Here is an 11,814-nt window from a genome sequence, read left to right on the forward strand (position 1 = left end):
TTTGCGGTACGCGGGCCTCTCACTGTTGTGGCCTCTCCCGTTGCGGAGCACAGGCTCCGGACACGCAGGCTCAGCGGCTATGGCTCACGGGCCCAGCCGCTCCGTGGCATGTAGGATCTTCCCGGACCGGGGCACGAACCCGCGACCCCTGCATCGGCAGGTGGACTCTCTACCACTGTGCCACCTGGGAAGCCCTTTTTTAATTTATTTTTTTCAACTCTTTGTACTCTTATTTCATTTATTTATGTAACATTTAAATTATATAGTTGCAGTAATAAGTATAGTAGGCATAAACAGTTTTGGAACTAAAATAACTAATTCTTATTAACATACACTTTAACTGGTGGGTACAGAAATGCTAGGGCCTTTTTAATAATGAAAAATCTCTGCTGTGAGTGTTCAGAGACTGTGAGCATCCGGCTGTGTTTGAAATGGGAAGAGAACTCTGGTTGATCTGACAATTAGGTTAAACTGACACTGGTTAAAAGGCTTTGTTATGAATATGTTATCATCATTTATTCCACAAAAAATTTTAGGCATTCTGCTAGGCTTTGAGGATATAGAAGTCAATATGATGAATAAGAATAGGTATAAAAGAAAAGAAATATACCCAAAAGCCTCAGAGACAGGCTAGTGTATACATATATGATAAAGAGGGCATCATAGGGATTTCCCTGGTGGTCCAGTGGTTAAGAATCCACCTTCCAACGCAGGGGACATGGGTTAGATCCCTGGTCAGGGAACTAAGATCCCACATGCCGCGGGGCAACTGAGCCTGCGCGCCACAACCAGAGAGCCTGTGCACCACAACTACTGAGCCCGTGTGCTGTAACGAAAGATCCCCCGTGCTGTGGCTAATAACCGATGCAGCCAAAAATAAATAAATGTTTTTTGAAAAGAGGGCATCATAAATAATGGGGAAGGGACCAACTGTTTAGTAGATGATGTTGAGAAAATTATTCACTATACGGAGAAAAATAAAACAGGATCCCTATTATTGCCACATACAATGGTAGACTCCAGATGGATTAAAATATTTTAAGTGTGAAAGACAAAATTGGAAAGTTAATAAAACAAAATATAGGAGAATATCTTTGTGATTAAGAGATGGGGTGGGGAAAAACTTCTTAAATAAAACAAATTACAACCCATGAGATAAAATATTAGTTTTACATCAAAATTAAGCATTTCTGTTCTGTGAGGAATTTAAGGGACTATGTAATGAATAGATAGCAAAATGGAAGAATATATTTCAAATGCCTAAATCTGGGAATGGATTAATATGTACAATACACAAAAAACTCCTGAAAATAATCGACAGCACCAAAAATGCAACAATCCTAATAGAAATATGGACAGTGATGTAGAGAAGAGAAACCACCAAAAGACTAAGTATATAAAATGATTCTCAAACACATTACTAATCCAAGAAATGCAAAGTAAAAACAGAAATATGATTTTACATTGCTAGAAAGGCAAAATTTGGGAAGTAAGTAATGCCAAACGTTGGGGAGGATGTGACTGTATTGATATTCTCATGTGCTGCGGGTAGGAGTGTTGACAGATTAAGCCATTTTGGAAAGAGTATTTTTGCACTACCTAGTCAAATAAGAATGTGAGTTTCCTGTGAGCCAGGAATTCAGCTCTTAAGAGATGTATATATTTAACATATGCATATATACACACATACATTATACACACGTGTATATACATACAAAATATATGTGTGTATATATATATGTTCATTGTATATGTACACATATTATCCACACATGCTAAAGAAATTCCCACAAGTTCTAAAGGGGACTTGTAAATGAATGCTTATTGCTGCATTACTGTGGTGATGAAGATTTGGAAGCAACCAGTAAATGTCTTGGGAGCACGAATAGGTAAATTGTGGCAGCTGTATACCAGAGAACATTATGTACCAGTTAGAAGCAATCGATTTTGAGTGTACTTGTGGCACCATGGATTGATCTTAAAACTATATTGTTGAGCAAACAAATCAAAACACAGGATAAGTTTAATTAACGAATAGAACCTGGAATATAACACAGTACCACTTACAAAAATTTAAAAAAATGCACATAAGATAGGAAACAACGAACAAGAACGCAAACAAATACGAGTGAGCATTATCACATTACACTGTTGCCTATCGATGGCGGAGAGGAACTGGAGTGTTATGCAGAAATTAAGGAATTAAGTAAATGAGTAAATAGGTACAGCTAGGTGGTGGGTAGTCTTAAGATGACCATGTGTGACAATTGGCAATGAATTCAGAACTGCGATTAACTCAGCCTTCCTCACTTGAGATCCAAATTATTTAGAAGAAAAGAAACCGTCATAAAACTTAAATCCAGTCCTCAGAGGATTCATGGATTGTCAGAGTAATCAGTATGATAGAGTATAGCAAGGGAAGTATTATATTACAGAGGGAAGTATAGCATGCTAAAGAGAACTTGGGAGAGACACCCAACCCTTAGAAGACTCTCTGGAAGGGTTGACACATAAACTGAATTCTGAACGATGAATCTGAATTAGCCAGGTGAAGTGGATGGAAAGGAAATAAAAGAAAGAAAAATGGGACAACATTTTCAACGAGAAAGTATATTTATATATTTTAATATGGTTACATTTATAGTGTATTATCATATAAATTAGTTTACAAAGGATTTTATGTCCTGATTTTAGATTATCAACATTAGAACATATTTGCTGAGAGTTTATCATGTGAAAATCATGTTTGAACGTATAAAATACTTGTGAGAAATCCAGATATTCAAATGTGACTATAGTCATTATATCAGTTAGAAATTGCATTTGGCTGTTAAGAGATATGACGAAGTGAGAGAGTGGCATGGACATATGTACACTACCAAATGTAAAATAGATAGCTAATGGGAAGCAGCCACATAGCACAAGGAGATCAGCTCGGTGCTTTGTGACCACCTAGAGGGGTGGCATAGGGAGGGTGGGATGGAGACACAAGAGGGAGGAGGTATGGGGATATATGTATATGTATAGCTGATTCACTTTGTTACAAAGCAGAAACTAACACACCATTGTAAAGCAATTATACTCCAATAAAGATGTTAAGAAATAATAATAATATAAAAAATGGTAGGTTAAATAAGGTAGAGATTTATTCTTTCACATGAAAGAAGTTTGGAGGCTCACTCTGCAAAGCAGGTATGTGATGGCCAAATGTCACTGCCATGGTTAATTTTATGTGTCAACTTGACTGAACCACGGGGTACCTAGATATTTAATCAAACATTTTTCTGAGTGTGCCTGAGAGGGTGTTTCTGGATGAGGCTAACGTTTGAATCAGCAGAGTGAGTAGAGCAGATTGCTCTCCCTATTATGGGTACCAAATCCAGTCAGCTGAAGGCCTGAATAGAACCAAAAAGCTGAGTAAGAGGGAACACCTTTTGCCTGACTGCCTTCAAACTGGGTCGTTGTTTTTTTCCCAGTCTTCAGACTCAAACTGAAACACTTTCAGTGTGTTTCCAACTTGCTGACTGCAGACCTTGGGACTTCATAATCACATAGGCTGATTCCTTATAATAAATCTCTTTATATATATATTTACATCCTGTTGGTTCTGTTTCTCTGGAGAAACCTCACTAGCATTGTCACCACTGTCCCAAGGTCCTTCTCTTGTTCACCTCTGACCTTATGAATGCTGGCTTTTCTATCCTGGAGCTCCAGCCCTCACATTTCTTTTTCAGACAGTAAGCCAAAGAAAGATGGAAGGGCCAACCTCTAGCCAAGTCAGATTCACCCTACAGCTTCTGCTACTTGCTACTGGCCAGTCACGTGGGCATCTTTATCTGAAAAGGAAGCTGGGAAATGTAGTTTCTCAGCTTGACACAGTGCCACACCCACACCCAAGAGAAAGTGGGTTCTGCTGTTCAGAAGAAGTGGAGCTTGAATAGCAGATAGGTACTTACTGGTCTGTGTCTCAGCAACCAATGCCTTTTGCACACAGTAGGCATTCCATAAATATTAATTGAATCAAAAATTTAAATTTTCATAAAAGTATCTTTGTATCATAGAATTGTAGAGAAACAAAATATTGATATCTTAGCCTTATTACTCTGCTCCATTTTTTATTCTTGCACGAATTAGTATAAAACATAAATTCTAAAAAAGTGCTCTTGAATGACTTTTTTGTACCATGAGTTTTTCAATTAAGTTAATGAATTATTATAGAAGAATCTTTAGCAAACAACAGGTAAAATTTTATCAGGCAGATAAAAAGGATATAAGCATATAAATTATGTAAGTGTAAACCAGTGCTTCTAAATTGTTCTAGCATGTTTGAAAATATGTACATTTTAAGAAGCTTAAACATTACCTCATTGATCTTATGATAGTAATTTGCTAAGAAAAATTTTCCTTATTGAAAGTGAAAGCTAAATTTCATCCTGAGCTCTGAGTAATTATGAAATATAAACAGAGAAACACTATCTGATGGAAGTTTTACCTGAATAAATATATTTACTCCCAATCTTCACATATAAGATACATATATTTCATGCATTTTAAATATAATATTTTCAGTGTTAATTGGTGGTACATTTTGTTGAATATTTTATGCTTTTGTTTTTGTTGTTTAGGTTTTTCAGAGCAGGACAGAATGGCAGAGCCCTTGACTTAAACATGTAAATCTTAACATTGTATGCTTAGAAAAGAGGTGGGTCAATACAGTAATTCATTTGTCGTATTGATGCATTAGAAGTCAGTTATACTTAAAATATGCGTGTGTGTGCATGCGTGCGTGCACGCACACACACACCCACACACACACACACACACACACACACACAGCACTTAATGACATTAGGTTAAAAGCAAAAATGACCAAACTAAATAGCATACTCATGGAAAAGAGAAAACTCACTTAACCACTGCAGGAATGACACTTCCTGATTTTGCAAAGAGGTCATGAGTGGCCCACCTGGGAGAGCTCCTGCCCTGGGAGAGCTCCCAGTGTGAGTGATACTATTGTCAGAGCTGCAGACTCTGGTAGAAGTGTCTCCAGGACAATAGAATCCTATGGCAACAGGCTGATAAAAATGACTCAGCCCTCTGCTGCCAAAGCTCTTTACCAGGCTGAGAAGAGTGAGAAGGATGTATGAACTATGATTAGTCCTTGGTATTAATAGTTGGAAAACGTGTTGCTCATCTGTAAATGCCACCCGTCCACTCTGCATATTCACTGGTCTGCTTTTTTGTCCGTATTAGTGAACCATTGCCGCCCTCTTCCCACCATGTCACAGAGAGTGTGAGAATCTGCGATGTAAGAAATGGTCACTGCAATTAGATTATTCCTAAAATCAAATAACACAGCATGTCGTATGCAGAAAGAAGTGATGTAGGTATCTAAAAGATTCCTAATTTCTCATATTTGGGGGATCAATTTTCTGACTTTAACATTAAATAATAGAAAATAAATATTAGCTTTTGATAACATGAGACCATTTATTTTTCTATTCTGTAATGTATTTCACATTGGGAATAATATTTGACTCTAAGTAAAATTCTAGTGTTTTGTCCGAGTTAGTTTGATTCAACTCTTCGAATTTATTTATAAAACAACATATATTAATAATATTCTCTTTGTCTCTCTTAACCTTTTAAAAATAATTAGAATGACAAAAGCTACATTTGAATGGCAACAGTTAAAGAAAACTCACAGTTCCTTACTGTTCTATAATTCAGTCAATATGATTACACTATTTTTGAGATCAGCTCTTTACAAAATTTCTCATAGAAACTATTATTTGAGGTAATAAAAAGTATTGTAAGGTAACTACTATTTGGTATTTTTTTCAACATTTAGTCCACAATTCTGGAAGTAAAATAACTAAAATCCAACCTCATGAATGAGTTTGGTTAAAATTTGGAGCAAAGATTCAAGCAAGGATTTTCCATTATTTTTCATGAGAAAGTGATATATTTCAAAACACAACTCTCATAGTATTACCCTAGCAAAGCAGGGTAATATTTAGTGCTACCTTCCTTAGGGTTAAGTTCCACAAGAATGAATCCAAATGGGTAGTGAAAAGACCACACAGAGAAGCTAAAACGCATTTTTGCAGAATAATATCCCTGGCATCCGGGCTTTTAAGCTGTAAGGTTTTTTAATGCCTCTTTTGGGGTCCTCAGTAACCCATATGTGACTTGGCCATCTGAGCATTCCAGACCTAAGGATTGACCTTCCAATATTTATCTTGCAGCCAATTGCTGAAAACAGCTGTGTTAAAGAATCATTACTTAACTTTACATGAAAAGTGAATTATTTTGACTACTTGTCATCCAGTTAAGTCAGGTCTAATTAGGACAGCAGCTCTGTCCAAATTGAGGTGCCTAGGATCTCTAGCACTGCCCTCTGGTGGCAAGCTTTGCTCACCCAGTCTCACAGGTGTGATTGGTTGCTGCTTTGTCAAGGTCAGTTGAGCTAAGCTGTTAGAGTGTCTTAAATTTGTGTCCTCATTCAATAGCTCTTCCTCTTGGGCAGTGAATTTCAGATCATCATCTCTAGACCAGAAGCATCAGCGTCCGTTGGAGCTTGTTAATAATGCACATATGGAGGACCCACCCCATACCCTCTGAATCAGAAATTCTAGAGGTAGAGATCAGTGATCTGGATCTTGTTTTAACAAGCCATTTAGGTGATTCTGATGCCCGCTGAAGTTTCGGAACCACTGTCCCCCTCTTCTGGCTCGTGATTAGAACTCTTCAGAAACACCCATACCTGTAACAATACTGTGCTGGAGCCCCCACTTCTTTCTCTTAGTCTCTTAGCCTCCACCAACACCAGAATCATATACAGTTGCTAATAGTAAATGTAAGCAATTGCTGGCAGTGCTGTATCGAGCATTTGTTTTTACACATGTCTGCTTGTGTGTGTATTTCTACAGCATAAATTTCTAGATGGTAAACTGCTGAGTCAAAGAATATACATATAGGTATTAATGTATTTTCTTATTTCCTGTAATCTTGATGCTCTGACATCTGGGGTCTTACTGATCCTGGAGAAATTACCCCTCCCAGAGTTATCTAATTTCAAGAGATAGCAACAACTTGCCTGCAAACACACCTTTAATATATAAATCAATTGATCCAAAGCCCGTACTCTGAACTCCCTCTGATTCTTACACTCCAGGAGGCAACATTCCTCTGCCCTGGTTATCCTATAGCCCAGAGCCTGCCGAAATCCTTCAAACGATCCAGTCCTAAGTCTGCTCAGCTTGCTTACCCTGCCTTGCCCATTCCTTCCTGCAAAAACCACGATCAAGGCTCTTGTTCATGCTTTCCCCTCGCTCCTTCTGTCTCTCGACTGATCCTGGTGCTTCCATCCCCTCTCCACTTGAGAACTGTGAGTAAAAAACGATCTTTTCAGCAGCAGTTTTCTCCTGATCTGTTAGCCTCACCATCTCTGAATAAAAACAAAATCCCAGGTACATTTTCAAACAATATATGAAACACCATGAGGTGATGGTTAAGGCCATGAACTCTGATACCTGGGTTTAAATTTCAGCATCTCTGCTTCCTAGGTATGTGAACTTCTTACTTGGTAAGTTATCTGCTTGCTCCACGACACAATTTTCTCATCTGTAAAATGGGGAGATAATAACAGTATCTACCCTCACAGAGTCATTGTAAAGACTAAATGTTAATAAACATAGAGTGCTTTTAACAATGTGTAGCATGTAATAACTTCTTGCTATCATTTTTGGTAAACTTGCTTAATCAACTTCAAAAAAGTTGAAACAATTTAGTCTTCATTAAGAACATTTGTAAAAGCCTATCTATTATATTCTTAACAAAACTGGATCATTGAATAATATCAATTTATTGAAATCAAATTGTATTGAAATTGAATAATATTTTAAATCTTTTCCTATTGAATAGATTTTAAAAAATGATCTCTATTAGCATTGTTTTTCAGTTCAAGAATGACTGAAAATTTTTAGGCTGTATCAAGGCTTTGATTGTCTTCTGCTATGAATTATCTTTTTTCTCCTTTTGTTGTTTATTATTAGACTACTGAATATTACTCCAATGTTTAAAATTGAAAATCTTTTTGTGACTGTGCCTTAACATTTTTATGCCAGTTTTAGCCAAACATTTAAAATTTTATAGGGCCAACTGATCTTACTTTCCCTTTATGGTTCCTGGGCTTTATTTGTATAAAAATTCTCATGTGTTTCCTTCTAGGACTTTTTGTGTAAATGAACATTCCTTCATTTACAATTCAGTCCTTCTAAGCTGGATTTTGAGCATCTTAAGAAAGAAAGTTTCTTATATTCAGACAAGCCAATGTCAGTACAGTCATAAAAATTCCCAGAAACTTTTCTTGTTTACTTGTTCCTAGTCTTACCTTCATCCCGTTTTTAGCACTTTCCCATATGTGAAATATAGGATAGAATCTCTTACCATGGGAGTATCAAAATAGAAATTTCCTATTTAAGTAATATACCCATCTTGACCATTGACAAAGTAAGCTTGTTTGGAAATTAAATTTTCCATGGTGACAATGGTCAAATCTGTGTGTGTCCTAGAGTTCACCCACCTGACTAAACAGATGAAGAGATCTTAGGTTCTTTTCCAAGAGTCCCAATTATGCTAATCATTTCCACAAATGTTATGGACAAACCCATTCACCAGTGGGGCCCCCCTGCTTGGCTCTGCCTCATCCCTCCATTTTTCTATCTTTGCTGCTAACACTGTTGATTTACTGAAAAGCTATTTCTAAACTCACTGGGGATTCTTTCTGATCACTTTGCAAATCCTCTTTATTGCATGTTTCCAATAATTTATTCATTAATTTAAAAATTACAGTACTAATTAATTATAAAGGGCCTGTCAGTGGCGGGCACTTGGGATACCTCAATGACACAAATCCCAATGGCAGAGACTCCTGTCCTCATGAAGCTTTTATCTCAGAATTTTTATGGTGTCTGGAACACAATGTATACTTGTATGTGTATAGAATAATGAAATGTGCATGTAGATAATTGGTTCGAAGAGTTAATTGATTTAGATGCAGCTGTGTTCTCTCAGTGTATGTGTGTGTGAGTGTGTGTGTGTATGTATGCTTTTCAATTAAATTAATAGGCTTAATATTTTAGAACAGTTTTTTAGGTTTGCATATAAATTGAGCAGATAGTACGGAGTTCCCATATACCTCTTGTTATACCTCCCCCCTCAATTTCCCCTATTATTAACATCTCGCATTAGTGTGGTATATTTTGTTATACCTGATTAACCCATATTGATATATTATCATTAACTAAAGCCCATGGCTTATATCAGGGTTCACTCTTTGTTGTACAGTTCTGTAGGTCTTAACAAATATATATTGTATTGTTATCTACGATTACAATATCATACAGATAATTTCACTGCTCTAAAAATCCCTTGTGCTTCACCTATTCATCCCTTCTGCTTCACCTATTCATCCCTTCTTTTTCTCCCCACTCCCAAACCCTTAACCCCTGGCTACTACTGATCTTTTTACTCTTTGGCTTTGTCTTCTCCAGAATATCATGTAGTTGGAATCAGACAGTATGTAGGCTTTTCAGATTGATTTCTTTCATTTAGCAATATGCATTTAAGCTTCCTTCATGTCTTGTGGCCTGCTAGCTCATTTCTTTTTATGATTAAGTTATGTTCCATTCTATGGATATACCACAGTTACATCCACCTACTGTAGGACATCTTGGTTACTTCCAGTTTTTGATTATTATAAGTAAACATGCTATAAACACATTCATGTGCAGATTTTTGTGTATATATTAGCTTTTATCTCATTTGGGAAAACACCTAGGAATGTGACCGCTGTACCACATAATAAGATTGTGTTTAAATTTGTAAGAAACTTCCAAACTGTCTTCCAAAGTGGCTGTACCGTTCTTTACTCCTAGCAGCAAAGAATGAGAGTGCCTGTTGCTCACGTCCTCACCAGCATTTTGTATTGTCATTTTTTTTTTTTAGATATTAGCCATTCTAGTAGTGGTGTAGTGGTATCTCTTTGTGTTAATTTTCTCTAATGATATATCTTTTAAAATGCAAAAATTTAGAAGGGATAATGTATTAAGCTGACGTCAGTCATTAACATCACATTTTCAATTAAGAAACAGACAAACATTATGTCACTTCCTCTTTTCTCCACTCAAATATTTTCAATGGGTCCAATCACCTATAAGATGACATATATTATTTAATATTAATTAAAAGACGCATAATTGTCTAATCCTAATATTTTTAGCCCAAGTTCCTACCCCTTTCTTTTGGTTTTTGCTGAAAGGCGTACATGACTCTTCCAAATTTTGAAAATATAGGCTATATTCTATCAAAACCCTGTCCCTTTGCACAGATAAGACCTTCTGTTAGAAATGTCCCCTTGCCCTCAGTTTCCTTAGCCTGGCAGAATGTCTACCTATTCTTCTGCATTTGGCTTTGCCTCTTTCTTTGATCCTTCTCTCTCTTCCTGATCCTTCCTCGGCTCATACAAATGGGCCAGTGCCCTGCAGAATTCCGTGTGGTCTTTCAGGTTAGTACCTACTGATTATGTTGTAAATGTCCTCCTGGCTGGGAAAAATGATTGTGAGAGTGAAATTCTTTCTAACTGAAAATTCCTAAAAAGGGTTCTTTGCTGACCGAATGAGGTGATGAGAGAAAGAAAGCAAATCAGAGAAGTTAGTGCTTCATTCTTTGCTTTAGAAAGGTTTTAGAAAGGCAGAGATTAAATGTGTGTATGAATAAGGCTGGAGCTAAATAGGCCAAATTGGCCAGATTACTAGGATATGTGTACTTACGGGGCGGGGAGGTAGAAGGAAAGCTGGCTGCCAAGAGATAAATACCCAGTCCCTGACAACTAACTAGAAACTTGACAGGAAGAACAACCTGTTTAAAGGTGATTTTAGCACATGGGTAGGTAATTTAAGATCTTAATTTGTATATTTAGTTCCACTCAAATAGATAGAACCTTTGATTGTTTTTAAAGGGCTAATCTGAAGCGGAGTAATTGGTGAGAACTCCCACCCTGCCTCTCCATGTGGAACTGTGGCAGCAGTTTGAGAGATCTCAGAGGAGATGGCTATGCACGGGGCCTCTGGGGGTTGGACCTGGGCTCCCAGGATTGGCAAAGATTTCTGTACCTTAAGCATGGCACAGAAGCAGCAAAGCCACCAGACCTGACCGTGTTCTGTGGTTTGGGACATGGAGAGTATTGTGTCAGTGGTAGCTAGTGTGGACCTTTAGGTGTTGACTAATGGAGCTCCCTGACTGTTTGGTTAGGTATAAGATCCTGGGCCATCGAATAACACTGGATGTGCGAGTGTGACAGGGTAATGACCTGTAACGACTGAGGTACAATTTCCCACCAGTTTAGTAGGATGGAATCTCAGTCAAATTTAATTCAGTTTAAAGAAAATAAAGAAATGTAAAACAAATTTGTCATTATGTGCTTATAGTGTATTTGTCTACAAAGAAAATACTAGATAATGGAGAGAAATTTTTTTAGAATTGATGAGTATTCAACAAAATTTGTGATTAACATTTAGAATTCAGTCGTGTTTCTATATACCAGCAAATATTTTTTGAATAGTGTTTACAGTAGCAACCAAAACGTATATGGTACCTAAGGAATAAATGTAACAAAATATATGCAAATCTTCATGGGGAAATAGATAACATTTTATGGAAGTATATTAAAATGAAGTATAGAAATACAGGGAATCACCATGTCATGTGTAGGAAGACTAAGTATTGCCAATCTGTGCACTTCGGATAATT

The sequence above is a fragment of the Neophocaena asiaeorientalis genome, unplaced genomic scaffold, assembly GCF_003031525.2.
Source record: "Neophocaena asiaeorientalis asiaeorientalis breed wild unplaced genomic scaffold, Neophocaena_asiaeorientalis_V1.1 scaffold125, whole genome shotgun sequence".
Taxonomy (NCBI): Eukaryota; Metazoa; Chordata; class Mammalia; order Artiodactyla; family Phocoenidae; genus Neophocaena; species Neophocaena asiaeorientalis.